The 27,014-nt window shown below is 50.3% G+C and overlaps 1 protein-coding gene across 1 annotated transcript in view; it reads left to right on the plus strand.

The window, feature by feature from the left end:
- MCPH1 (microcephalin 1) overlaps window positions 1–27,014 on the plus strand; it is a gene marked incomplete at both ends in the record, with an annotated part of 174,063 nt that overhangs the window by 133,178 nt on the left and 13,871 nt on the right. The window lies entirely within an intron of this gene.

A 27,014-nucleotide genomic window follows, 5' to 3' on the forward strand; every position in this document is an offset into this window, starting at 1 on the left:
ACTTCAAACAACTAAAAATTCTGGGTGAAACCATTGCAAAAACATAAACGGGCAAAACAATAAGAAAATCCAGGTCTCAAATATCAGCGAAGGGAGGAGGAAGGGAAGCACAGTACTGAACCCCTGTGCCCTCCCTCCACACTCCAGACCTGACCACCAGAGCCTCCCCACGAGGCCCGGCTGGTCTGGATGGGACACAGAGCCAGGGTCCAAGCAAACAGGAGAGGGCAGAGTCTGGGCAGCGCTCGGCCATGGCGAGACTTTCTAAAGGTGTCCAGGCTGATTGAAGCCTCGCCGGCCCACCCCTGGTGGGCTGAAGGTGAAGCCTTTCCAAAGGGGAGCATCTTTGCTGTCACTCTCAGAAGATACTCAGGCACTTCTCAAGAAAACTTACAAACAAAAATAAACAAACACACCAGGAATCCCAGGGCCATTGGCAAAAATCGGCAGAAAGAAGGCGCAAGACCTCCTCCTCGCAGCCCGGCCCCAGGCTCCTGTGGCAGTGGCAGCGGCGGCCAAGGTGCTGAGGCGCCGTGGTCAGCCTTGGGCTGGTGAGACCTAGCTCACCTGAGCTGCTGAGCGCCTCCCCTGGGGCACCGGCGGGCGCTGAGCTCTGGCCTCCGGCCTGGGCACCTCTGTGAGCCGGGCTGCTGCTGGCTTGCTGCAGTGCTGCCGTCCCTTCACCTCCCACCCCAGCACCTGCTGCATCTGAACAAAGCAACTGAATGGGCAGGTCAGCCTCGCCAGGCTCCACCAAGTCACGAAAGGACAGCGCTCGGCACAGAATAGATTGTCCACGTGCATGCACCCACGGACCCGAGTGTACAAAAGACACCGAGCAAACAGCCTGGAGCTTACGTCTCAAAGAAATGATTGCCCTTAGAGATTATTTTTCTATACTTCTTCTGCTGTCCCTCCACAGGCCGTTTTTTAGAACTCCTTCTGGACAGCTGCTAAAAGCCAAGCACTTCCAGTTGAATATTTTCCATGATGATAGGCGTTCACTGGCTCAGGGCAGAATTGTTTTTGATATGCATGCCTGCCACCTGAGGTGTCGTGTTAGACCTGGCCGCTGGCGACACGCAGCGTGCAGTATCACAATGCTCTTCGTTTTCTGCGCTGTTCCTTTCATTCAGTCCAGCAAATGCAGAAGATGCAGGGCCACGCACCCAGGAGATGCAGAGGCATTCTCGGGGCCCTCACAGTCTAGACGATCTCCAGGTGCCCCACGATTTCCCCTCAGAGCTCAGGGATCCGGAGCCTCGTTGACTCAGGACTTCCACGCTCCCGGCTGCGGAGTCTCCGAGTCTCCGAGTGAGGCCACTCTGAGACGGGGCAGGACGTGGGACACCTCCTGCATCTGCGCCCCACCCTCCCAATTTCCTGTGGGGTCTAGGAGAGCCTCGCCCCTGCTGGGCACACTAGACGGGCTCTCTGCTCAGGGACCACCACAGACACCACACTGGCCTCGTCCCCCGGGCCCTCGGCTGTCCACATTCACACATGCGCGGCGATCTTTGGGCAGAGTGGGTCTGAGCTGCCACCGTGGCTCGTGGGTGAGGGAAGTGAGTGGAAATTCTTTCCTAAACTGGTATTCTAAGAAAACACGTGGCCAGACCTGCAGCTGTCCACTATCCAGTGTCCGTTCTAAACAACATTTTAGTTGGCAAAAGAAGAATGAGAAAACAAGCCTTGAAGCCTGAAAGTTTGGGAAGCCCCTTTCCATGATGTGCTCACTTGGAGCTTAAAAATATGCCTATGTCCAGCACATAAGAAACCAATGTTCAGCTTTTCTGTGCCTTTTTTTAGAATACATTTTGAATGTCTTAATGATTAAGAAAGAAAAATCCTTGACCATTTTTTAAACATAATATAAATCTCTATATAATTGTTACCCTCCCCATTTTGTTTAATAGTTCATTCATGCCTATCAAAATGGCAGTAATTTGGAGAAAATAGAACAGGATCAAATGTAAGGTGCAGCAATAGAGAACTCTGCATGGAAGATGCAGACTTATGACATTTACCTCCTGAACCCAGGCGGGCTATCTGATGATTTCAAAAGCGCCTTCAGAGAGGTCATGGAGGCCGAGCCCCATCTTCAGTCTTCTCTGGACAGGCATAGGCTCGTTGAGGGCCTGCACACGTCCAGTCCTCAGAGAGAGGGGCTGATGGACCCCAGAGGCGGAGAGTGCCTCGGACAATGGTCCAGACAAGCCCGCTGGTCTAGCGGAGCCGCCTCTGGCTCGTTTGGAGCCGGTTGTACGTTGCGACCAATTTTGTTTCTCTGGCCCATGGACTTAATTATTTCTGGAACCACTTCACAGAGTTAAGTCCGTAGATTTTATGCAAAAAGAGCCCAGAAATGCTAGCACTGGGCCAGCCATCAGAACAAAGAGAAGCCGGTGATCTGGGCTGGGACATTTCAGATGGGGCCCTGCATGACCGAGCTGCCGCGGAACACTGGGAGCCGCCCCGCGGGCCTCGTTCCCTCACTTAAATGCACGCAGCAGCCGCCTCCCCGTCCCTGCTCGCCTTCCTGCACCCCCGCTGCTTCTCCATAAACCCAGTAGAGCTGACAGGCACTGTCCTGATTCCCCTTGTGGCCCTTTCTTCCATTAAATGGCAGCCTCCCACCCTCTCTGTCTGGTAAATGGGAACACTGGTGGACCTCTTCCGAGAATAAGTGACAGTGGCCAAGACCTGGGCTAGCTCCCTTCCTCATCCCCATTCCCATCCCCATTCGACTGGTAACCAAAGGGGATGGCACAATTGTGGGAGTGCCCGAGACAGTGCAGACCCTTCCCCCTGGGAGACGATGGCGGCAGAGCTCCAGCCGTCCACTTGAGATTCTGCAAAGCAGGTCCTTCTCTTGGCAGAGCTGAGCCATTCGTGATCCCCTGACTGGCTCGGGCACACTGGTAAGGAGCTTTTCTGTGGCTTTTCCTTCTATTTTGTTTTGGTGTGACTAGGGATTGAAACCAGGTGTGTTCTACCACTGAGCTCCACCCCCAGTCCTTTTATCTCCTGTTTTGAGACAGGATCTTCCTACGTTGGCCAGGCTGGCCTGGAACTTGTACTGCTCCTGCCTTAGCCTCCTGAGTAGCTAGGGCTGTAGAAGTGCACGCCTGTGCCCAGCTTTCTGGGATTTTTTTTTATGAGAAGTACTTAAGCAATTGTTTTCATGTCAAAATAACGAGTATAGTTGATAATCAGAGTTTGGACCTTCTGTTAATATCTTTGATGTGGCTCACTTGAAATGCAGCCCTTAAACCAGTGTCCAAGGCCGATGCCGAGTGGTGAGCACGTTATACTGAGAAAATAGGATGGCTCAGGACAACCGAACACAAGACACCCAGGAGCTTTGACTCCACCAAGGCTTTCAGTGATAAGCGAGAGAAATGCACTGGTGCTTTCTAATTCATGTAGAAATGGGGCTTACTGCAAAGATACTGGACGGCTACTGACAGGGAGCAGGAGGGAGCTGTGGCTTTTCCTTCTGTTGTTTTGGTGTGACTAGGGATTGAACCCCAGGGTTGAGCCAGCCTGGGAAAGGGGGTGTGTGTTACTTTCAGACCCCGCCCTGGGAAGGCGCTCCGCCTCCACCAGCGCTCCTGAGGGGCAGGATGGCCAAGGGCAGGCGGCATTCAGATAGCAGCCAACCAGAGGGAAGCGGCCCCCAAGTCACAACAGGTCCCTGGTGCCCACACTGCTTCTCTATAAACGCAACAGCTCAGACAGGAGAAGTGCCGGCACCATCCTCATTCCGCTTGTGGCCCTTTCTTGCATTAAATGACAGCATGTCGGAGTCAGAGAGAAACGTGGAGGGATCCTTCATGCCACAGACGAGAAAACAGGCCAGGGAGGCACCCCGGCACAGCCAGGGCTCCTGAGCTTGAGTGTTCTGATTCCCATTCCTAAAACTGTTTATTAATGTCACTGACACACAGTCGTACCTGTGTTGCTTTCTTAATAGGCAAAGGGTTTTCTATCCAGAAATCGAATACGTACTGCACTAAGGTCTCCACACAGTACATATAATATACAACATCAAATATATGATCGATATAATATGTGTATAATCAAGAAGAGTATAAAGTTAGGGATAAAAATAATCGCTCTCTGTATTCCCACTGGCTGACCTTGTAGTGTGTCACTTACACACCAGGATCTCAAGTGCAATAAAACAGTATCTTCTTACGTGCTTATAAAGCCACCATTCTTTGTGAAACGTGCACATTCACAACGGAGGGCTCAGTGGATCGTAAAGTTAGAAATGAATGCAAAATATGTCGCCCCAAAACATTTCAGCGGATTTAAAAAGAGCCGAAGCTGATGGAGATTACTGTGAAAAGTATTCTTACTGCACTGCTCGTTTTTATTTTAATCCGTGCTTATCCCAATCCTCTTCGCTGCATACAACAAGGCACTCCAAAGTCGCAGTAAACGTCACCAGAGCGCGCTCTGGCAGCCCCGCTCCCTCGGAGCCTGTAGCCGGGAGAGGAAAACACAAAGTTTGGCTCATAGAGCACTTCTCAGTGCTGGTTACAATTGCACTTTATCTTTTCCAAAATTTAATCACCTACAAAGCAGTTTGTGATGACTTCTTAAAGTGAGTTTAAAATAAAATATTTCTGAGCTGCTTGCATTTTCCCAATACAGTCATTATATGACAAGATTTCGCTACTTCAGGGGCTCCTTGCTTTGCAAAAAACTTGCAGCAGCTTCTGCTTAACAGGTTGAGTTCAAATTATTCCCCAACTCCACAATTGCCCTACATTTGCTTAACAAATAGAAAACAATTTCAGAAGTACTCAAGAGCTTCAGAGCCCAAATATAAGAAACTTCCTATTAAGTCTAATCTGCAAAAGGCTAATCAATGAATCAGTCCTAACTCTACTCCCACATTCTCTACAGTATGATAGAAGTCACGTTTCATAGCATAAACTATTCCCCAGCAGTTCAGTTTGAGTATTAGGGGCAAATCTGTATTTTTCAGACATGTTCAGAAGTGCACACAGTGTCTGATTTCTGGATTTTTGTGTGGCACAGAAAGGACGCATGAGGAATGTCGGGAAGCTCTCCCAGGCTGGAGTGTGGCTAAGAGGCAGCGTGAGTCCGTGGAGAGAGTGCATCCACCCACGACAGCTGTCCCATGAGCTTCCTGTTTCAACAAGAGTTTGGGTGAACACTGCAGGGAGTGCAGTCTGTGTGGTCACCACTGCTTGAGACGTGGCGGCGGCACCGCTGTCCAGCCTTCCCATGGACACAGGCTGGTCCCAGGGCCTGCCGGCACTGCTGCAGTGACCTCAGAGACCTACAGTTAGCACGGTCTAGAAGCCCTCCCTAGTCTGCTTTTCTTGATGTCATAAATTAAAAGACTCCTATAAATTATTTTTCTTTTATTAAAATGTTTGTAGTAGATATCATTTTCCCCTCATTCTGGCGGGATTCTCAATTAGAATCCTCCTGCGCTGTCCATTCACAACCAAATGAAATCACCTGTACATGTAACTGTTTTCTTCCCCTCTGTATAAAGTAAAGGCTGGTGACTGAAAAACTTGGCTTGTGCCATATTATCCACAGCCAATCCTGCCGTGTGATTTCAGGACAGATTTGTAAACACAGTAGCCTCGTGTCTGCAGCGTGGAACCCGGCTGAGGCTGCAGTAACGGCGTGCAGCTTCTATAGCTTGTCTCATGTGAACTCAAGTTCCCTTGCAGCTCGAACTACAAAAGCTGTCCTAAGAACGAATGACGCCATCCTTCCTTTCAGATACTGGGGCAAACTAGCTTCTGAAGCTACTCTGCGAAGACCATTTGGCCTGGACAAAGCACACGCCTGCCTGCCGCCGCCTTTGGAGGTGGCCGGGCCACCCGGCACGCTGGGCCCCGCGCGTCGGCGGCACCACCTCCTTGGCGGAGTCTCATGTTGATTCAGTCCTCCTGACGCAAAGGTCTTTGCACACAGCGAGGGCATCTCTCTCCCAAGTTACCGGCCATCTTCCTCCTGCTATTCATAGGCTTAGAAATGTATCTTTGAGCCACTTATGATGGCACAAGGCTGTAATCCCAGAATCTGCGAGGCTGAGATGGGAGGATCACAGATTCAAGACCAGCCTTTGCAGCTTAGCAAGACTCTGGCCAATCTAGTGAGGCCGTTTCAATTATTTTTTTCTTTTTTAAGGGCTGAAGTTATAGTTTGAAGTACAGCCTTCGAGGTAGAATGCCCCTGGGCCCAACCCTCTTCCATATAGTCTCAGGGAAAACAGATTTGTCTATAGTGCCAAACGGCAGGGAGCATAGAATGACTTTATGGAGCTCAGACCTTAGGGTGGTGTTTCACTTAATATGTGAAAAGGACATTTTCCCCCTACTTCTTGAAGAACAACTGATGCCTCATCTTATAGGAATCTCTTTCAGCACAAAGAGGGAGTGAAGAATATTTATATGGCACACTTCCTCTTCCCTCATATTTTATTACTAAGGATATTGACATGAAAACAGGATTTTGTATCCAATGAGTTCATCCACTGCTGGTTTCCCACCAGAAATTCCAGGCTTTGTGACATCAGTGTGTCCCGCTCAGGTGTCATTCAAGAGCCAGCATCTGGGCGGGATGAAATCCTGAATGAATGGCAGAATTGTTGTCTTCAGGAAGATGAGCTAGTGGGAAGAGGAAGGAAGGCAGACTCCACTGCAGGCCTACTGTGTGCCGGCCACGCACGTGTTTCATCTCATGGGGATGTTTTGCTAAGCTCGGCAATAAGCACAAATAAATACTCTCGCCAGTCGATGTCTCCCAGGTTCCCCCAGCCGTTCCCAGTGTTGCTGTGGGCTGTGTCACAGCCACACTTATGCACAGTCGTCTCAAAGATGTGCTGATGTTTAAGTCACTGTAGCACCACTGGCTGCCTTCAGACCTTCCTTGTCGTAAAAGTTATGAGATCAGAAGATGCAGCGGCACCTACTGGGTGACTTTGTGATAATTAGAATGATTAAAAAAAGAAGTCCCAGTGCCTAAGGATTATTGTTAACCTGAAACACATCCCTAAGAAAAACACATATCATGCCCAGGAATGATCTTCTCTATGACATTCCAAATGTTACCCTCCTGTAGGGCTACGTAAGTCAAGAAGTTCTTGCACCGGGCGTGGTGGCTCACGCTTGTAATCCCAGCATTCGGGAGGCAGAGACCGGAGGATCGCGGTTCACAGACAGTCTCAGCTACTTAGGGAGGCCTCTGCATCTCAGTGAGACCCTGTTTCAAAAAGGAAAAGTCTAAAAACTAGGGCTGGGGGTGTAGCTCGGAGGTAGAATGCCCCTGGGTTCCATCCCTGGTACTAAAAAGGAAGAGGAGGAGGGGGGGGAGGAGGAGGAGGAGGAGGAGGAGGAAAGAAGAAGAAGCTCTCAAAATAGGAGAAAGAAGAAGAGTGAAAAAAAGCCTTCAGGATGTATAAAACAAGCAGAAGAAAAGTCATTTCTGTGGCACAGTGTGATGGTATAGAATGGGGGCACAGCTAAGGGCCACGTGTGCAGGAGTCGTGCCTCGGAACAAGAGCAGGCCCTGCAGCCAGCATGGCGACCAAGGGAGGACGGGGAAGAGCGATAACTGCTCTCACATGCGTATTGGCCAGCAGTCACTTGTGCATGAAGACGTGAAATCCTTTGGTCTGTGTTTTCTGAAATGTGTCATAAGCCAGTGTAGCTAAAACCTAAGCCAAGAACAGAAAGTGAGCCTGGCCCTGAGGAGGAAGCTGTTTCTCTAACTCACATCAAATCGCACCTGGATTCATGTGGACCTGGGGGCCTCACCTGGGATCTGATTCTGAAGCATTGACATGTTGGATTCCAGTTTGTATTGAGACATTATCCCAAGTAATAGTTTATAAAAATATAAAATAGTTTAAAAATCATAAGAAAATTTGAAAAATAAATGGAAGAGCAACTTAGAGTTCCAAAGTTCAAGCTTGTACGTGTGCGTGCATTCGCTTATTCAGTTTTCACGGCTACCCTGGGGTGGGCAGAAGGGTGCTCTTTGTCATCTGTGGGGCTTCTCTGCTGCAGGAACACAGCCACCTCCTCACGACCCCAAAGCTCTGAGAGTTCTGCACACTGAGATACCTGGCTCAGCCGGCGACCGTCTCCTTGACTGCTTGCCTGCTTTTAATAGTGCCTGGGCTTCTCAGTTTGGGGCTACTTTTCGTGGTTGAACTCTGGAGCTATTACTTATTAAGATCTTGATCTCTTGTGGTGTTTGCAGATTATCAAATGTTGATTGATAGATTCTACTAACTTCTCCTGGCCTGTGGAGTCCATCTATTCAGAAGTCATAGAAATGTCCCCATGGAAATCACCTGAGGCATGGCGTGAATGGTTTGAGGAACCTAGGTGTCCTTCCCTCCGGTCCTCCAGGTTTTGAATCCCTGAAGGCCCTTGACACAACCTACATTAAAGTCCTTCATTAGCTTCGGAGTTCTCTTTTCAGCATGTTCTGCAGGTGGGCAGTGTCCCGTGGGGAGACACTGTGTTCCAGGACACAGGACCCTCAGGGAAACATTATTGCTGATGTTTGAGATTCGATTTGGCAGAAGTAGCACCAAGAGATACTTAGCCTCTGCAACACATCTGAGTAGAAAGCCATTTGGTTTCTACTTATTGGCAACTTGAGCTCCTCATTTTATCTGTGGCAATGCTGTTTATTAAAACACAAAAGAGTCCAAAATGACTTTATGTGTGTATCTAGGTTGTGGTTATAAGCCATCACGTTCACTGAGAACTTTGTTCAACTCTTGTCTATTTGAAATTTTCCAGAATAAAATGCTGGGAAAATCTGGGATGAGAGCAGGAGGGAAATTCCATGAGGCCAACTGAGGAAGGAAAACTGCGTGAAGTTGTACAGTATCATCACCAGTAGTTTTTTTCCGTTGTGCCTGTATTCATGAAGAATTTCAAGCAAATAGAGAGTTAAAAAAGAAGTGTGTAATATAACTCTTCCCGACTCTGTTATCAAATTTTAGTATTTTGCGTTAGTTATCTCTGTTTTTGTGTGCTTTTCATAAATATTATATTTTATGAAAATTGTTGCTCAATGCTGTCAAGTCAAAGCTCCCTGCCCTTCCCTCGCTCGCTCCCTCCTGCCACAGCCCTGGCTTTGCCTGAGGCCACATAAGTGCCACTCAGGCCTCGCAAGATGAAGATGACTTGGGAGCAACGTGCCCAGAGCTGAGGGTACAGGGCAGGAATGGAGACTTCATCGTCTCCTAGGAGACAAACTTGCACCCAGCCTCCCTTTCTTCACCTGTTAAATGAGGACAGCAGTTTCTGCCCAGCATGGTTGCTGTGGGGATTCAGTGCGACATTTGAAAGCACTTTGTGCGGCTCCCGACAGATGAGGAGTGCCTGGCATGCGACAGTAGATACTTGCAGCCATTTCAGACGTGCTGGGGCGTGCCTCCTCAGGGGCTTCGCTTATGCAGGGTCCTATGATAAAGGACTGTTTGAGGAAAGCCAATGAAGTGAATCCCCAGCAGGACTTGTATGGTACCTGACCACTGGGCCAGCTCTGGAATGATACCTGTGCGTTCACTGTGTCCTGGTGCCCGATAGGAACGTGTTTCCAAGACCTCGGATCGTGAGATTTCTGCACAAGATCGACCCGTAGTCCCACAGAGATGCTCCTAGAGCATTACCAAGACTTGAGCCCAGTGATCAGCCCCAACAGCTGGAAACAGAATGAGCCTAGGACTCGTCCACCATGTTGCTGGGTGTCCTGGGCTCCGGCAGGCTGTGCTCAAGCCAGGCCCCTGGGGAGGGTTGTTCACAGCATCACCCACTGGCTTTCTTCTGAAGAAGATGGTATTATGGTGCAAACACCTGAGTTCTCTTGCCAAGAACTATAGGAAAGACCGTGTTGGCCTTGCACCGATACTCTCTCATTTCTAAGATGGTATGGAGAAGGAAGGATGGGGCTTTACTGCGTCTGAGTTAGAATTGTAGCCCGCTGCGTAAGGCCCTGTGTCCACAAGTCAGGCTAGGGGTACCCTAATTGTACAGGTATGAGGGAGATTATTTTATCTCCTTCTCCCTGGCATAATAGTTCCATAATAGTTTCGGGCATTTCTGTAAGATCAAAGTTTTTCAAAACTACTTTTCACTTATATATTAACCCTTCATAAATCTTTAGACGGCGTGCCTGTCATGGGTAGGCAAGCTAAGGTGAGTCTTCGCTAACTTGGGGACAGGAGGCGCGACACTTCATCCTGCGTGTCCTTGGCGCCATCAGCAGAGCAGGGCGGCTCACTGTTGAAAGCCGTGCTGAGCACGCTCAGTGCCAGACCCTGGCCTGGTTCTCAGGAGGCTTCGAGGGACGATGCTGCGCAGGAGGGAGGCTGTGAGAAGTGAAGGCGCTCGGAGGCTGCATTGGGGGAAGAAGGTGCGGGTCAGGAGGTGGGGACTTGGTCAAGGCTGGCAGCAAACCGTCCTTGGTCAGGGCAACTGAAAGAGAGGAGCAAGTTAACCAAGCCGGTCGCTGGGGGGAGGCATGGGTGCAGAGTGGGAGCCCCCGGCATTGCGGGGCATGGCGGAGAAGCAGGCTAGGCAGAGGGGTGCGGGCACCGCACAGCAGAGCTGAGGGCACCATGGGGCTCGGGTCTGCGGGGAGGCCCCCGCTGCTGGGGAGGGGATGACACCAGGTGATAAGAGGCAGGGATGTTTCCAAGACCACAGTTAAGGCACTTTGACATGATGACGCACATCACAGTGGTAGCAGGGCTACCTACTTCCACTTCTCTAAGGAGGCAGTGGATCGCAGATGAAGAACTCAAGCAATAGTAATGACGGTCACAATACCGAGTCAGGGTGCATGGCTCTGTGTTCCCAGCAGCAGTCAGGGACAGAACCTGATGATTGCCGACAAACCGTAGAGCTGGAAGGATCAGTGGCAAGGTAAGTTTCTGTTGTGCTGGTGTCCAGTGTCTCCTCGAAAGGTGACACATTTGCAGCAGAGAAGACCCGTGATCAACCAGAGAATGGTCCGACTCGACGGGGAGCTTGGAGAAGGGCGGCAGCACCAAGCGCGGAGGCTGCACAGACAGAGAGGCGGATGCGGCGTGCAGTCAGGACCGAGGCAGCAGAAAACCCAGGCGGATCCGAAGGCCACGCTGAGAGCAGCAAGGAGCGGTAGTGCCCAGTGGTCGGGGGAAGGGCTGGACTCCACGGAGGCTGGACACAGCCCCCTGGTTCCTAGGGCTGACTCGGGCACTACCGTGAAGGTCACAACGTCACCTACAGCCGACCCTGCTGAAGAGCCGGAGCAGTGTGCCCGTATTCCCTGCGCAGAGCGCCGGGCCCTCAAAGGACCCCCGGGGTGGTCTTCCCCATCCCTATCAATACAGAGACCATGTCCAGAGGAAGGAAGTGGGCAAGACAGTTGCCCGCCTTTGTTTTCTTGTGCCACAGGTAGACATCAGACATCTAGAAGACAAGGCTAAAACAGGAACTCTAAAGTCAGGGCCAGTTCTTTTGGCCCCAGATCACCGATGAGCCTCGCAAGGAGGACTTGATGCTCCATGCTGGAAATGCAGGAACCGTGCAGAGGTAAATGGCAGACACCCCTGGAGTCCTGGACCTCGCCGCCAGCCCAGAGCGTCCGCCGGCTCGGCTGGCAGTCCCTGCTTTGCTCCAGGGCTGTGACTGCCATACTTGCAAGCCCAGGGCTGAGCCCTGGGACCAGAAAAAGCCCAGGGGCATTCTACCTCCAGGCTACACTGCCAGCACTTTCTTTTATGTTTTAAAACAGAGTCTCGATAGGTTGCTAAGTCTGATCTCAAACCTCTGACCCGCCTGTCTTAGCTCCCAAGTTCTGGGTAACAGACAGCGCCGCCACACCTGGCTCTGATGCCTAATTCTCTAGAAGGTGCGTGAGCTCCTCGAAGGCTCAGGCAGAGCCCTGCCTGTTGGTCGTCCTGCGCTTCGGCTGGAGCCTCCCCTGAGGCGCTGGCCAGAGCTTGCCGAGCGCGTAGCCCCGTTCCAGATGGTGCTGTCTTCTCCAGTCAGCTTCACGGGTTTTTAATTAGAGCTGCATCCTCAGAGAATGCACAGAGATTGGCAAGGGACGGTTCTGGGGCACAAAGGAGGTTAACCAGAGCAGTGATTAAGACTCCTGCGTTCCTTGAGAGACGGCGTCCTGGTGCTAGACTCGGGAATTGATCAGGGTTAGGAAGTGGTGGGTGGAGAACAAGCCCAAGAAACAACCCAGGAGTGAGCATCTCAGAGCCCCACGGCCGGGAGCAGAGTGTGTACAGGGAGTGGAGGTGGCAAAGCAGAAGCCCCAGAATTGAAGACTGAGAGACTGAAGAGCGGAGCTCTGTCCTCCACCTCAGCCAGCAAGGAGAGAGGACTGTCCGTGTTTGTGGGTCCCTGAGCATCGGGGTTGGCCAGCTTGCCGGCCCACCAGCCAAGAGAGCAGCCGGCAGGTGCGTGGCCCAGGAGCGCTCCTCTTTCCACCTTCACAGTCGTGGAGTGATTGCCACTCCCCACAGCCTGCTCTGTCGAGGTGCATGCGGGAGCTGGGGCCTGCGGGCGGCCTCAGTGCAGAGGAGGGAGCTGCTGCCATTGGTCAGAGAATGTCCTCTGCTGTCGTGGTGGGCCTGTTCCTGCCTACCTGACTGCAGGACTCTGCAGAGCCGCCTCGAACCCGGGTGGTCTGACCACAGCCACGCTGTCCACGCACTTCAGAATGGGACTTTCCCCAAATTCAGTACTTTATGTTAAAAGAAAGGGGCTTTTGCTCTAATTTTAACTCAGTGCTAAGATGCATCTGTACACACACACACACACACACACACACACACACACACACGCCCTGCTTAACTAGGGAGTGGAGGGAATGTTTGAATGGGTCCTGAGAGCTTCTCACCAGTTCAGCTGTGTATTTTTAAAAGCATTCAACCTGTTTAGATGCTATTTCTTACAGCAACACATCCCAGGCTTTTAAAAGTCTTGGTAAAAGTGAAAATCTAAGGGACGCCTGGGAAGTGTGAACGCCCCTTTCAACTTGGTTTCCACGGTCACATAAATAGGAAGGCCTCTTCCTCTGCTCAGCACCTTAAAAAGAAACCTTGATGTCGTTACGTGATTACCCAAAGGAATGTCTTCCTCCTCGGAGGGACGGAAGGATATTCTTAAGAAAATGTTAAGCTTGTGACAGGAATTATTGATACCTTTGGAATTCCTTTTCAAGTGACTCAGGCTGCTCTCAGCCGTTGCCTAGGAATTAGTCAGGGACTGCGTGACGCCTGTCCCCGGCTGTTCAGAGGGGAGCCCGCTTCGCAAGAGTGAGAGAGCGAGGATGTGCTTGCGCGTTACTCTTATTGTGATGAACGACGCTTGTTTTCTTCCCCACTTTAATTAGAATGTTTCTACATTTGCCAAAGAAAATGTTGGAATGGAGACAAAACCCTGAAATTATAGGAACAGGGCTTGATGTAAGAGCTTATTTGTGAAGGAAACACAACTTGTTTGGTATTTTATAGAGGCAGGAAGTTCAGAACCTCAGAACACACAAGTACAACAAATTCTCAGGTGCTCTCTGAGTCATCTGTTGTTGGAAATAGGCTCTGGTAGTTTTCCCTTGATTTACTTTTTATCTTCATTTTGTTTTTTCGAGAGTAGTGGGGGTAGGAAATTACACAAAGATATAATTGAAGATTGCGATATAATTTTATAAAATATCTGCCCTCGAGGTTAAACAAATAGAGCCAGTGGGGAATTCTTTGCTTGAACATATATGCATTTTTGTGATTACCTGCATACAAAAGGAGAGAAACCAAAGTAGAACCGTGGCTCAGCTCCTTGAGGTACTATGTAAAAACTAACCCCTGGCCAGGAAAGTTGTGCTGGAAAGTGGTGAAGAGTAATGTGGTTAATATCTGTGCCTTCTGCCGGCTTCTGTGGTCTGTGAAGGAAACAACTGCAGGAGCTAGCCGATGGTTTGCTCCGGGTGCTAGAAGGCTGGAGAAATGTCTTGGAGCTGCGCTGGTTTAGACACAGAAATCTCCAGGTTGGAATTTTTTCTGACAGAGTAGGCTAGGACACTGCTATAAGATACGCAAAAAAATACAGCTACATTGGCAGAGTTCCGTGTTTTGTTTTGTTTTGGGGGGATGTTTTTTATTTTTTATTTGTGTGTGGGGGGGGGTTACCCAGGGACTTTCTACCTCTGAGCTACATCCCCAGCCCTATTTTTTATTCTTTATTTTGAAACAAGGTCTCACTGAGTTGCAAAGGGCCTCCCTAAGTAGCTGAGGCTGGCTGTGTACCCAGATCCTCCTGTCTCAGCCTCCCAAATGCTGGGTTTACCGGCGTGCGCCATCACACCCGGCTCAGAGTTTAGATTTTTAAGAACTCACTGGTATGCTAACAGGCCTGGTGGCTATTTCCAGTGGAGCTCAGTGGGCAGCCCAAGAAGGGACAGGTCGAGTGCACGTGGAGTGTGCTCTGTGCTGCTCTGACCACCTGCCCTTCTGCTCAAGAAGCTCCAGGCCTGGTTGGCACTCCCTGAAAGGCAGGAGTCCCCCTTTAAGAACATTCCTGCCGGCCACCCCATGGGTGGAGAGAGCCCTGAGCCCAGAGCCTGTGGCATAACCTGCCCTGCCCGGCACACCAGGTCTCTCCTGGGGCCTGGCAGCCACTCAGCCTTATGCTGGCCGTGTCTCCAGCACACCTCCACCCAACAGACAGGGCGAGTTCACCCTGTCACTCTTCCCAGACCGGCCAGAAGATGTAAAGATGTTGACCAAAAAATTGAGAGGTTTCTTTTAGTAAGGTTCTGTTCGCTGACTAATTAACGCTGAACAAAATAATATCACTATGACAAAAAGGTATCTCTGAGGGACCGGGTGTGGTTGTGCACGCTTGTAATCCCAGCATTCGGGAGGCTGAGACAGGAGGATCATGCTTTGCAGACAGCCTCAGCTACTTAGTGAGGCCCTTTGCAACTCAGTGAGACCCTATTTCAAATAAAGAATAAAAAATAGTGTTGGGGGTATAGCTCGGAGGTAGGATGCCCCTGGGGTCCATTCCCAGTACAGAAAAAAATAAATTAAAAGAAGGTATCTCGAGGGCTTTAAACATGTTTGGATAGTGAGACATGCGGAAGAGCCCAGGGTGAATGATGAGACACTGCGGGCGCTAGAGGAAGAGCTGCCCAGAGCGGTGTCTGCCGGTCCTGAACTGCTGTGGCCTGCCGAGGGCAGCTCTGATGAGGCATTGCCTAATGCCAGGACTCTCAGGCGCTTGTAGCTAGAGGCAGGACGGGCTGCCGTGGGTGAGGGAGGTAGGCAGGAGGACGGAGCCCGGGGAGGGCGAGCCCAGCTCCGGGGACTGGCTTCCCTGCTGCAGCCACAGAGGGACGGCCCAGCAGCTCACGCCTCGCGGGTGGGCGGCCTCTGCAGTGCCCCCATGGCCCCTTCCTGCCTCCGTGGCCTGTGCCTTTGGGAAGCAGATCTCATCAGGCGGCCTTTCTAGTGACTTCCCTCTGACTGCAGGGTCAGGCTGGAGCAGGGCATCCAGACCTTTCCTCAAACCCACTCTCTGCTCACCTTCCTCCGTGGCATGGGGCCTCGCCTTCCTGCCCACGCGCTGCCTGCACAGGAGCCAGCTGCCTGACCCAGCTGCTGTGTGCCAGCCGCCCTGCTGCCAGAGCAGCACGCCCGCCCTGCCCTGGCCCTCCCCGCCACCCAACACCCCACACGGCACACACGGCACACACACAGGCTCCCGCACACTACACACATCACAGAGACACACAGCCTTCCCCAGTGATCTAAAGGCAGGTCTCCAGGTATCACTCCTCAGACCTTCCCGGAAATTTAAGTTCACCCTCTTCTGTGGTTTAGCAGTAATGTTTTGTTTTTTATGCTACTGGGGATGGAACCCCTGGGCCTTCTACCTCCTGTTATACCTCCAGACTTATTTTATATTTTATTTGGAAACAGGAATGTTCTTAAAGGGGGACTACTGCCTTTCAGGGAGTGCCAGCCAGGCCTTTATTGGAAACATGTCTTACTAAGTTGCTGAGAGCCTCACTAAGTAGCTGAGGCTGGCTTCGAACCTGCATTCCTCCTGTCTCAGCCTCCCAAGTGCTAGGATTACAAGCGTGCGCCACCACGCCCGGCTAGCAGTAACATTTTTATGTCACCAATATAAATACTAGAGTATAAAAAGGAGAATTCATATGCCCTGGCTTAAATAACTGTTACCGTATGTCTCTGCCAGATTATGACATTCCTGAAAGTGGGATCCACATCTTTTTTATTTCTTTGTTTGAAACCTCTGCTTTGTGCATTGAAGACACTCTATAAATCTCCCGAGATAAAATAGAGTCAGGCCACAAGGAGGTAGAGTTCAAAATGCTGCATGACTATTTTGAGCAACCAGTGACCTTGAGCAGAAAGATCCGGGAGGCTGCTTGGACAGGAGGGAGGGTGCTTGGGTCCCAATGCTTGAGGCCCTAACACCAGCTTGCGGGCTGTTCTGGCAGGGTTTGGAGTGAGCGGGAGGATTCCCAGGGCAGCGATGAAGGCAGCCCGGGGTAGAAGGGAGCGACTGATGGAGGCAGTGCAGCCATCAGAGGCGTCCTGTGAGGCAGGAGCCACAGCAGTGGCTGTGGCCACGGGAGATGTGGCCCAACACTGGCGAGCCAGGGACCAGGCAAGAAGGCTGGGAGGGCGAACAGCCGCTCCCGCTCAGGTCACTGCCTTTCTCTGAGCTGTGAGTTCCTGGTCTCCTTTGTGGTCGAGTTTGGTTTGTCGCTTTCCTTGTTGTTTACAACCCCAGGTATTTGTAGACAGATCTTATCTCCTTCCCTCTTAGTCACCTCTTGGCCCAACTCCGCATATTTGACTCTTTTAAACTTTGCTCCTGGCTCTGACCTCTCTGCACTCTTTAAAGCATATTTTTATTTTCTGTGTATGTTTTCAGATGTTAATCCGTTTGGACTATTTTAAGACGTGATAATCTAAATCAGGCCAAGCCTAAATTAGAATAGCCTGGAAATAGAAAAAAATTAAAGTTGACGTGTGTGAACATGGGCACGTGCTCATATACATGTGTATATAGCTGTGTGCAGACATGTACATGGGTTATCTGGGTGTGTCATATTCGTGTGTGTTTGTGTACATGTGGGTTATCTGGGTGTGTGCACAGCCAGTCTTCACTAAGCCCAGGATGTCAGCGCCCAAGAGTGCCCCCTGGGGATACTGTTATTCCTCCCCGACCAATGCATCTCAAAGCTTTCCAGGAATGAATACATACTAAATTAAACCAAAAAAAGAAAGAAAGAAAGAAAGAAAGAAAGAAAGAAAGAAAGAAAGAAAGAAAGAAAGAAAGAAAAGTCAGGACGTGGAAGTGCTGGTGCCTGACTTCCTCTACTAGGCAGCCATCTCCATGAGACCTTAGAGCCATTAGGAACGTGCTTAATTTCTTGCTCCATGAACCTGGGGGGTTTGCCAAAGGGCCGGCTCTGGTGTCTTCGGTTTTCTCGTGGTAACTAGTGCCAAGGGGCAGGAGTGAACTCTTTGGGATGACGGGAAATCTAAGTTTTAATTGTTACTACCTCAGCTTGTCGGAATCAACTTGCGCGTTTAGAATGGGTACGTTTTGCTGCTGTCAGTACAGATGACGTGCATGGAACTGGAGGCCATCGTGCTAAGGGAGATCCGCAAGACTCAGAAAACCAAGTGCCACATCTTTTCTCTCTTACGTGGAGCTGGAGAGAAAAAGAGGAAAGAAAGGGGACCCCAGGAAATTAGGGGGAGCCCATTAGAGTGGTGGAAGGGGAGGGGCCGAGGAGGGGTCTGATAAAGAAACATCAAGCAGCGTCATGCTTATACTTGAATCTCAGTACAAATCTTTACTGTGTGAGGGAAGAGAGGAGGGAGAGAGAGGGCGTGGGGGAGAAAACAGACCAAGGATGCAAAGTGCATACATGAACGTATCACACGGATCTCACCATCGTCTACAAACACAGTGCACCCATAAGTATTTTAGAAAAAAGAAAATATTCAATGCTGTTCCTGCGTCTGCTAGGGCAGGAACCTGGGACTGCAGAAGTGAGGCCCTAGTGAAGAATCAACCGCCCCGAGTCTCAGCCTTTCAGCTCCCACGGCCAGCTAGGACGTGGAGATCTGAGGGAGCTCCCAGGGCCAGCCTCGCCTTGCCCTGCCAGGGCCCCTGGCCTCATTAGTGGGACAGGGACTCTGGTGTGTGTGTGTGTGTGTGTGTCTGTCTGTCTGTCTGTCTGTCTGTCTGCCTATGGTCCTGGGGATTGAACCCAGAGGCATGCCACCTCAGAGCTACAGCCCCAGCCCTTTTGACTTTTTATTTTGAAACAGGATTTTGTTAAGCTTCTGAGGACCTCCCTAAGTTCCTGAGTCTGGCCCAGACCCTTCGGTCCTCCTGTCTCAGCCTCCCCAGTACTGAGGTGACGGGCGTGCACCGCTGCTCCTGGCTTGCCGCCTGTCTTACCAGCTTCCCAGGTGCTCTAATGTGCCAGCAGATCCCTGTCTGCTCCTCTGAAGAATGAAAGCCCGCAGAACCCGGTAGGGTTGATGGGTGCTGCCCTTTCCAAATTTCTGCTTAGGACTTCAACTTTCAATTTACTGTGGACCTACTCTAGTGCTTTTATAAGGTTTACGCATTTATTGCCATCGAACAGACAGTTTTTAAAGGATCAAATAAAAGAGTCAATAAAGCCAAGGAGTGACTTTCATATGTAGTTTATCATGACTTTTGGAAAATGAGAATTAAGAAGCAGCCTGAGGCCATTCGGAGCCAAGGGCTGGGGAAGAGTTGACGCTGTCGGTGAGGAAGCGAAGGGAAGGCCCTGAGCGCTCGGGGGGCCACCTCTGGGCCAGCTTTGACATACTTCTTGCAGTTACTGAAAACGAAGAGGCATGGAATCCAGATTTACGGTTTTTTATAAAGCTATTCATGGATTCCCAAGACGGTTATGTTCCCATCACTTACGCAGCCTTTACGGCTCCAAGCCTGGCACGCTCTGAGTTGTGATGCTGGTTTTCTGAGTAGCAGTCAGCAAGAGTAAGGACAGGAGCTCTCCCCTTGCCTGATGGCCATCCGGCGAGGGGAGCAGAGAGCCCTGTACACCCAGCTTGGAAGAGCCGCGCTGGCACCATCCTTCCTCCGTGCCTCCTCTCGCTTTCTGCTTGAAACGAGACTTGGACTCTGCCCCTCCAGGCCCTCGTCTCCCTCCTCTGCACCACAGCTCTTTCCTGGGGTTGCCATCACCACTGTCACATCACCGGCACCAGGTAACCCTCACGGAGGGCCCCCAGCCAGGCGGACCTCCGGCACCCCTCCCCGGCCCATGACCCACTCCTTTTTTTTTCTTTTCTGGATAAATCCTTCGGAATTTTTTTCAATTTCTATTTTTGAAACATTCTAAAATGTGTATTCAACCAAGGCCAGTTATATAAACTTATATTCCCATGCTGGACAACACGTTTTTGCCAGAGGCCTCTAGTGCCAAGAACATAAGGATTGTCTAAATCATCTGGGTCGTTTTTACTGGCCTTCGGTGTCTCCTGGCTCTGACATGCTCTGGTCTCCCCGCTGTCAGCCTGTTAAATGCTCTGAGGATCCAGTTCTCTTAAACAAATGCAGATGTGTGGGCTGGGCTGCTACTGGAATGGAGACTGAGGCTTCTCCCAACCCATCCCCAGAACTCAGACTTGACAAAAATAGCCATAAGCCCGGGGGCGGGAGGGTAGTTGTGCATGATCTAGAACGCTCTGGCTCTCCCTTCCCCGCTTACCACTTTGGGCACTGTTACACCATTCGCCAGAAGAATGGGTGGACCTTGAGAATATTACGCTAAGTGCGATTCCTCCCGTGTATGTAGGAGCTGGGGAGGACTGGGATATAAAGGGGTCTCTAGAAGAAAGAACAGAAGCCCTAGTGACTGATGGGGGCTCTCAGGTAGACAGCGGGGCTCCATGAAAGAAGCACTTCATTGCACACGATGTAGGGACAGACTTCCCAGTGCAGCCTCAGAGCCCTGCCTGGGGAGGGAGGGCGGAGCGGAGCAGGGCGCTCACTCAGTGCTGGGTGCACAATGCCTCCTTCACTCAGCCTCAAAATGATGCGTGATCAAACGCATCAATTAAAAAGGGAAAATAATTCTTTACGCACGGCACTCTTATATATCTTCACTTGCATACGCTCTTGACTCCCCAAGGTGCTGTAAATTGCTTTGAGAACAGGCTGAGGATCAGTCCGTCAATCTTTGGCTCCTCCACAACCTCAGCTCCAGTTGATTTCTTGCCTGGCTTTCCTGCTGCAGAGTGATCCATGGCCTATCAGACACTTTTCTGAATTCAGCAGTATTAAGCACACGATCGCAAGAATGTCGGAATGAAAGACAAGCCCCACAACACACCTGGGAGGTTTTCATCCGTAGCTTTTCTCTAAGAAAGCTAAGATCCAACCAGGTGGTCTACGCAAGGCCTCGTCGCTGGGGATGAAAGATCCCCGGCGCCATATGTAATATCTGTACTTTCAAATCCCAGACTAGCAAGATGATGAAACTTGAAGTTGCACTATGGAAATGTATTCAGAATACTTGAAAGATTTTTTGGTGATGGATAGAGAATTAAAGGCCTGAGAAGCCTGAGATATTTAATATCAAGGAACTGGTAGCTCTAAGGGTGTCATACTTGAGATGCAGAGGCTTTTAACCATCCCTGTGTTCAGAAAGTCAAGTAGTGGAAGGCATGGCTTCCCTGTGTCCTAAGAGACCCTCAGAGCTGGTCGGAATACCCGTCTCACAACATTCCAATATGGCGCATTGGTCAAATCATTCTGAACCTCGGTTCTGTCAGCTGTAAAAAGTGGATAATGATAGTCTATGCTTACAGGATTTTTGTAGCAATTAGACATTTCATGGAAAGTACCTAGAACAATTTAGCAGATATGTAGAATATGAATTTTCAGTAAATGTTAGCAATTATTATTTAATATGTAATTACTAATTTTAGCAACTGCATTATACTATCTTCCTAATCTCAGTGGTTGGAACCACTGGCTCTCAAGTTATGCAAACCAGAATCGTAGGAGTCATACTGTCTGGGGCCTCAGATGTAAAAACTGAAGGAAATAAGCCGGGCATGGTGGCGCACGTTTGTAATCCCTGCGCTTGGGAGGCTGAGACAGGAGGATCACACAGGCTCAAAGCCGGCCTTAGCTACTTAGTAAGGCTCTCAGCAGCTTAGTGAGACCCTGTTTTCAAATAAAATAAATATAAATATGGAATGTAGCCCAGAGGTAGAGGCCCCTGGATTCCATCTCCAGTACCACAAAAAAAAGAAAAAAATTGGAGGAAATGAAAAGCCATGACAAATCATAATTGGCATTTATTTAGTGACTTCCTAGGAGTCTGGCACTGTGCCTGGCATACATTTTTATTTTTATTTTTTTATTTATTTATTTATTTATTTATTTATTTATTTATTGGTGATACTGGGGTTCCTGGAAGCCCTTCTACCTCCGGGCTACACTCCCAGACCTATTTTTTTTTTATTTTTGGAAACAGGGTCTCTTAAGCCAGCGCGGCTGGCTTCAAACCTACGCGATCCTCCTGTCTCCACCTCCCATGCACGGAGATTACAAGCGTGCGCCACCACGCCTGGCTACATTTTTATTTTTTCTCTCCAGCACTTCTGCCGGGCAGATAGTAAAATCACATGTGTAAAAGCTGAGAGCTAAGAGACTTAAGGACCTACCGGGGCCACACAGACAGCAAGTAATAGAGTCAAGCTTTAGACTAAGCACACCCTTCCTGGAGCTCAGGACTGCCTTCGCCCTGCTGTGCCTCGGCCTCCAGAGAGAAGGAGCGTGCCGAGCAGCTGCCACAGGAGCTGTGGCCAAGTATGACGACCGGGACCTCAGGTGGCTGTCGAGGGAGAGAGCAGAGCTGCTCCCAGAGCGTCGAGACCAGGTCACTGAGACAGTGAGAAAACCAAGAAACGAGCCAGGCTGAAAGGGAAGGTGGTTTATGTGGAAGATACAGCAGGTGAGATCCTCCGCAGGCTGAGGATGGAGCCTCGTGGTACGTGACGGATGGGGAGCCGCTGCCTCCTGGCTGCTCTGTACATTCAGCTTGTGAGTAAGCCCCCCCCCCCACACACACACACACACACCTGCGATGCATCACCTAAAAATTGTAGCTCACACTCATTCACTCTGCTCCGTGGGGTGCATGAGCGGGCAGGGTGACCTCAGGAAGGCGGGTTCTCCGCTCCCCGCCTGGCCATCAGCCTTTAGCGTTCCAGCCTTGGGCAGGCCATTTCCTTCATGCGTCCTCAGTTTCACAGGGAAAAGGGGGTGATACAGGGCTGCAGGTGAGGTGCACCGGACCCGTGGCAGGCCTGAGAATTGGACGGATAGAAGATACAGAGGAGAAACGCATACAAGCTAAATATAAAGTCTACCCAACACAGGAGCCTCAAAGGAAGCGAAGACCCAAAGAAGAGTCAGAGCCCGCGTGCTTTTATGCTGGGTGAACAAAGCGGGCAGCTGTGGGAAAGTCACTGTATTATGTGGGGAGGCGAAAGGGAGGTAAGACGTTTAAACAGACTTGCTTGTGTAGCATGCCCTGGGCCGAGACTCCCCAGCGGACAATGTCTGCTTCCCCTGGTGCCCAGGGCTCCTCTCTCACATGGGAATCTCCACCTCCTGTTTTCAGGAGGACAGAGGAGATTCAGATGCCCTTGAGTTGGCGGTCTCAGCCGCCTTCAAATCAAAGTCACCTTCATGCCAACGTGGGCATTCTGCCATCTTCAGTACCTGCCTTCAAATTGGTACGGGGACTTAGTAAGTTCATATTTGTATAGCACTTGGTGCTGGCAACTAGTATGTGCTGAGTGTTTATTAAATAAAAGGTGTGGTAGAGGCCGGGCATGGTAGCGCACGCTTGTAATCCCCACACTTGGGAAGCAGAGACAAGAGGATTGTGCAGGTTCAAGGCCAGCCGCACTGGCTTAAGAGACCCTGTTTCCAATTTTTTTTTAAGTATAAAATAGGTCTAGGAGTGTAGCCCGGAGGCAAAAGGGTTTCCAGAAACCCCAGTACCACAAATAATAAATAAATAAATAAATAAATAAATAAATAAATAAATAATAGGTGTGGTAGAGACTTGGTGTAGCGGGGAATCCGGGGAGCATCTTTGAAGAGATGACAAAAGTCCAGGTCATGCACTGGGGTCAGCCTGAGCAGGAGTCAACTGCTATCTAGGCAAAGGAGGCAGCAGGGGAGTGGAGGCCAGGAGGGCCTCGCCTGGCCCCAGGGTTGGGAGTGGAGGCCAGGAGGGCCTCGCCTGGCCCCAGGGTTGGGAGTGGAGGCCAGGAGGGCCTCGCCTGGCCCCAGGTTTGGGGGTAGAGGTCGGGCGGGCCTCGCCTGGCCCCCAGGTTGGGGGTGTGTTAGGTTCAGCTGCTGATAGAAGCAGGGGCTGTAATCCTCATTACATACAATTATAATCCCAGTACTTGGGAGGCTAAGGCAGGAGGATCACAGGTTCGAGGCTAGCCTCAGCAATTTAGCAAGAAGCTGTTTCAAAAATAAAAAGGGGTGGGGAAAATAGGGCTGGGGGTGTAGCTCAGAGGTAGAATGCCCCTGGGTACCACACGCAAAAGCTAAATAAAATTGGGAGTGGTGGTGCATGCGTATAATCCCAGCGTTTGGGAGGCTGGAGCAGGAGGATCGCAGTTTGTGGACAGCCTTGGCTACTTAGTGAGGAGGCCCTTTGCACCTCAGTGAGATCCTGTTTCAAAATAAAGAATAAAAGTTAGGGCTGGGGGTGTAGCTTGGAAGTAGAATGTCCCTGGGTTCTATCCCCAATACCGCAAAAAAAATAAAATAAAAATTCCAGAAAATCCAGCACCCAGTGGTTACAAGTAGTGAACTGTCCTACCTGTGGGTAATAAATAAAACTGTAGGGCTTCGTTTCTTGGTCACGGATACACAGCTGGGATTCCTTGGAGCTAGAGCCACGGGGCAGGCTCTGCTCTGCTTAGCTCGGTCAACAGTACAGTCAGCTATGGCTGACTTCTGGGTAAACAGATTTGCAGGGTCTGATTTGCAGATCTGCAGACACACACTCAAGCTCAGGCAGCCAGCGTTTGTAAGCAGAGCTGGTGTCTTCCTCAGCCTCAGCTAAGACGACAGTGCGCTCCTCGTCTTCCACCAGCCGGGGTGCAAGGGAGCTCAGGGCAAAGCAAGATTCCCGCCTTCTTCCCGCTGCCCCTTGGCTTCCATGTACACACAAGAACACAGACACGAGTGTGAGAGCATGGCACGTCGCCGCCCGCAGCAAACGCAGCGGCTCTCTGCAGCACCACCAGGCCGCACCTGGCTCTGCACGGTCCTGTTGGTTTCGGAGGCTGCTGGAGCCTGGAGCCATCCGTAAACCACCGGTCCCCTTTCCTTCCACGACTTCTTAGAAAGAAGCCTCTGGGTTCTGTGGGGGAAGCTGTGTTTCCCTGGGAAACTCTACTTTTCAGACCCCGCACACACGCCCGGTCGCCTGGCTGTCACTTTCTCAGCCTTTGAGCCAGCTAAGGCCTCCGCTGGCATGTAAACAGCTCTCGTGGGGGCACCTGTGAGTCTCCTCTGGCGGGGGAGTCATCCCCCATGGAAGAGCCTGGCGTTTCAGGCTCATTTCAGTATCCCTAATCCATGAAGGCATTCTTGAGATCATCTTCTGAGTAGAGCACATTGCAAGTGTTGGTGGGGTGCTTGCATGACATCTGTGTTTCGCTTTCTCTTTTCGCCTTTCAATCGTTTTTAGCTGCCAACTTTTAGGATGGTGTCAACGAGCCTGCTCATCTCTGAGCTACTTGTGGAATGACCACCCCACCCCGTGGTCCTGTGATGCCCGCATGCCAGGCCCAACACACCCCTGGAGTTTGTATGTTTGTGTGTGTGTGTGTGTACGTACAAGTGTGAAACAAAATTATACTTTTGAGCAAATTGCTGTGAATGGCTGTGACAAAGGGGATCGCAAAGGCAATTCAGAGCACGTTCCCTTTGGGAAATCGCACACCCGAGGCCCTTCCCACCTGAAGGGACACACGGGCACCCTTGTGGTGCCGTAGACGCACCCTCTGGCGCACCTAGCACCCTCTGCCGCCTTCCTAACCTTCTGTGCAGTTCGTGACCTTAGAATTCTCCGCCAACTTGAAAATGTGCCAGTGGGGGGCCGGGGGAAGGAAACGGTGCCTTGTCCGAAGAGAAAGTGGACAGCTAAGGTCAGTGTTCTCCAGGCGAAGTCCGGTCCGCTGGAGTATGATGTGCGTAGCATGGTGGTATGATGTATGCCTCAGAAGCCTAACAAGGACTCTCCAGAGCAGGGCCTCGGTGAAACTGTTTCAGACACCTGTCCCATCGTGAGGTGGGAGTTCCCAGGCCAAGATGACTAACCAGGCTTGGGTCCTGCGGGAGTACCGGGGAGGCGTCTTGTTTTGAAGGCCTTCTCTTACTGGAAAGGGCCTAAGCGCTCGGGAATGAGCATAATCGTGTATCCCATTGTTTTCTAAGTAAAACGTGCAAATCATCACCGCTGATGCATGTTCCTGTATACACAGGGAGTATATTTGTATATACACGGAGTATATTTGATACATGCATGTTCCTGTATACACACGGAGTATATTTGTAAGATAAACTTCCCAGTTACATTGTAATTTTAAGAAACCTCATCCTTGATTGAGCTAAGCCAGAAATTATTCTACTTAGGTTTGGAGAATCAGTGCACCATGCGTCTCAATTGTTTTGAGCAGAGAATCAGATTTTTTAAAATATTGATGTTAAGATGAAGAAATACGAAAATGGAAGAATTTTAATTTATTGAATTTTGGGTTATATGATTTAAACTGAAGCTAGGGACCCTGTGTTAGTAATCATTTCTTACCCACCATCTTGCATGTGCCTGGCAGACAGTAAATGCTCAATAAAGGTAGGAAAGAGTAACAAATCAATTAGCTACTAAAGTCCCATTTCACAGGATTAAAAACAAGTTATTTACTGCCTTTACACAGAGCAAGATAACAAACTTGATCCTACTTTGTGTCGTCAAGAAAAACCGTGTCATAAGCGTTCATGTGCGCACTTGTATAGAATCCCATGAGTGCACAGCAATCTCTTCACAGTGGTCGCCCCAGTGAGCAATGGGTCTGAGAACTTTACCATGGCGACTCTTGGGCTTCTGGAAACAAAGGCCCAACAAAAGAGTCGCTTAGAGAATTAGTCATTGTTTTCTGACATAAAAAGGACAGGCAGGATGGCCCCCGAGCAGCCTCGTGACCTAGGAATGTTACTCAGGATCCACGCTTGCATTTTCCCACTCACGTCCCATGTAGACATGACAGTGTCCAGCAAAGGAGAGAGGTGGCTTTGCTTAGGTGTCATTTCTAACAGCGAGGAAAACACCCCACAGAATCAAACCAACTCTCAGTCCACCAGTCTCTTGGCCTGATGCAGCTGTCTTCATCCGCAAAACTAAATTAACAGCCCTTTCCACTATCTATCTCTCCAGAACCTTGGGCTATTGCTAAGGTGTTAACAAAGTTGTCATACAAATAGAATTGTTTGCATGGTTAGGACCAAGCAGACTCAGCCAACTCAGCATGATGAGCGGAGCCCACGAAGGCTGGAGCTACTTTTTCATATACAGTCCTCTTTTGTTAAAACAGCAGTAGGCTGGGTGAGGTGGCCCATGCCTGTAATCCCAGTACTTTGGAGGCTGAGACAAGAAAATTACAAGTTTGAGGCTAATCTCAGCAACTCAGTGCGGCCCTGTTTCAAAATAAAAAATAAAATAGGTCTGGGGGTGTAGCTCGGAGGTAGAATGCCCTGGGTTCCATCCCCAGGACCACAAATAAACAAAGGGACTTTAGAAACCAAGAGGAACACTTCTCCCTCCCAGGGATTTTGTGGGAGATA

Source organism: Muscardinus avellanarius (assembly GCF_963383645.1).
Source record: "Muscardinus avellanarius genome assembly, chromosome: 14".
Classification (NCBI taxonomy): domain Eukaryota; kingdom Metazoa; phylum Chordata; class Mammalia; order Rodentia; family Gliridae; genus Muscardinus; species Muscardinus avellanarius.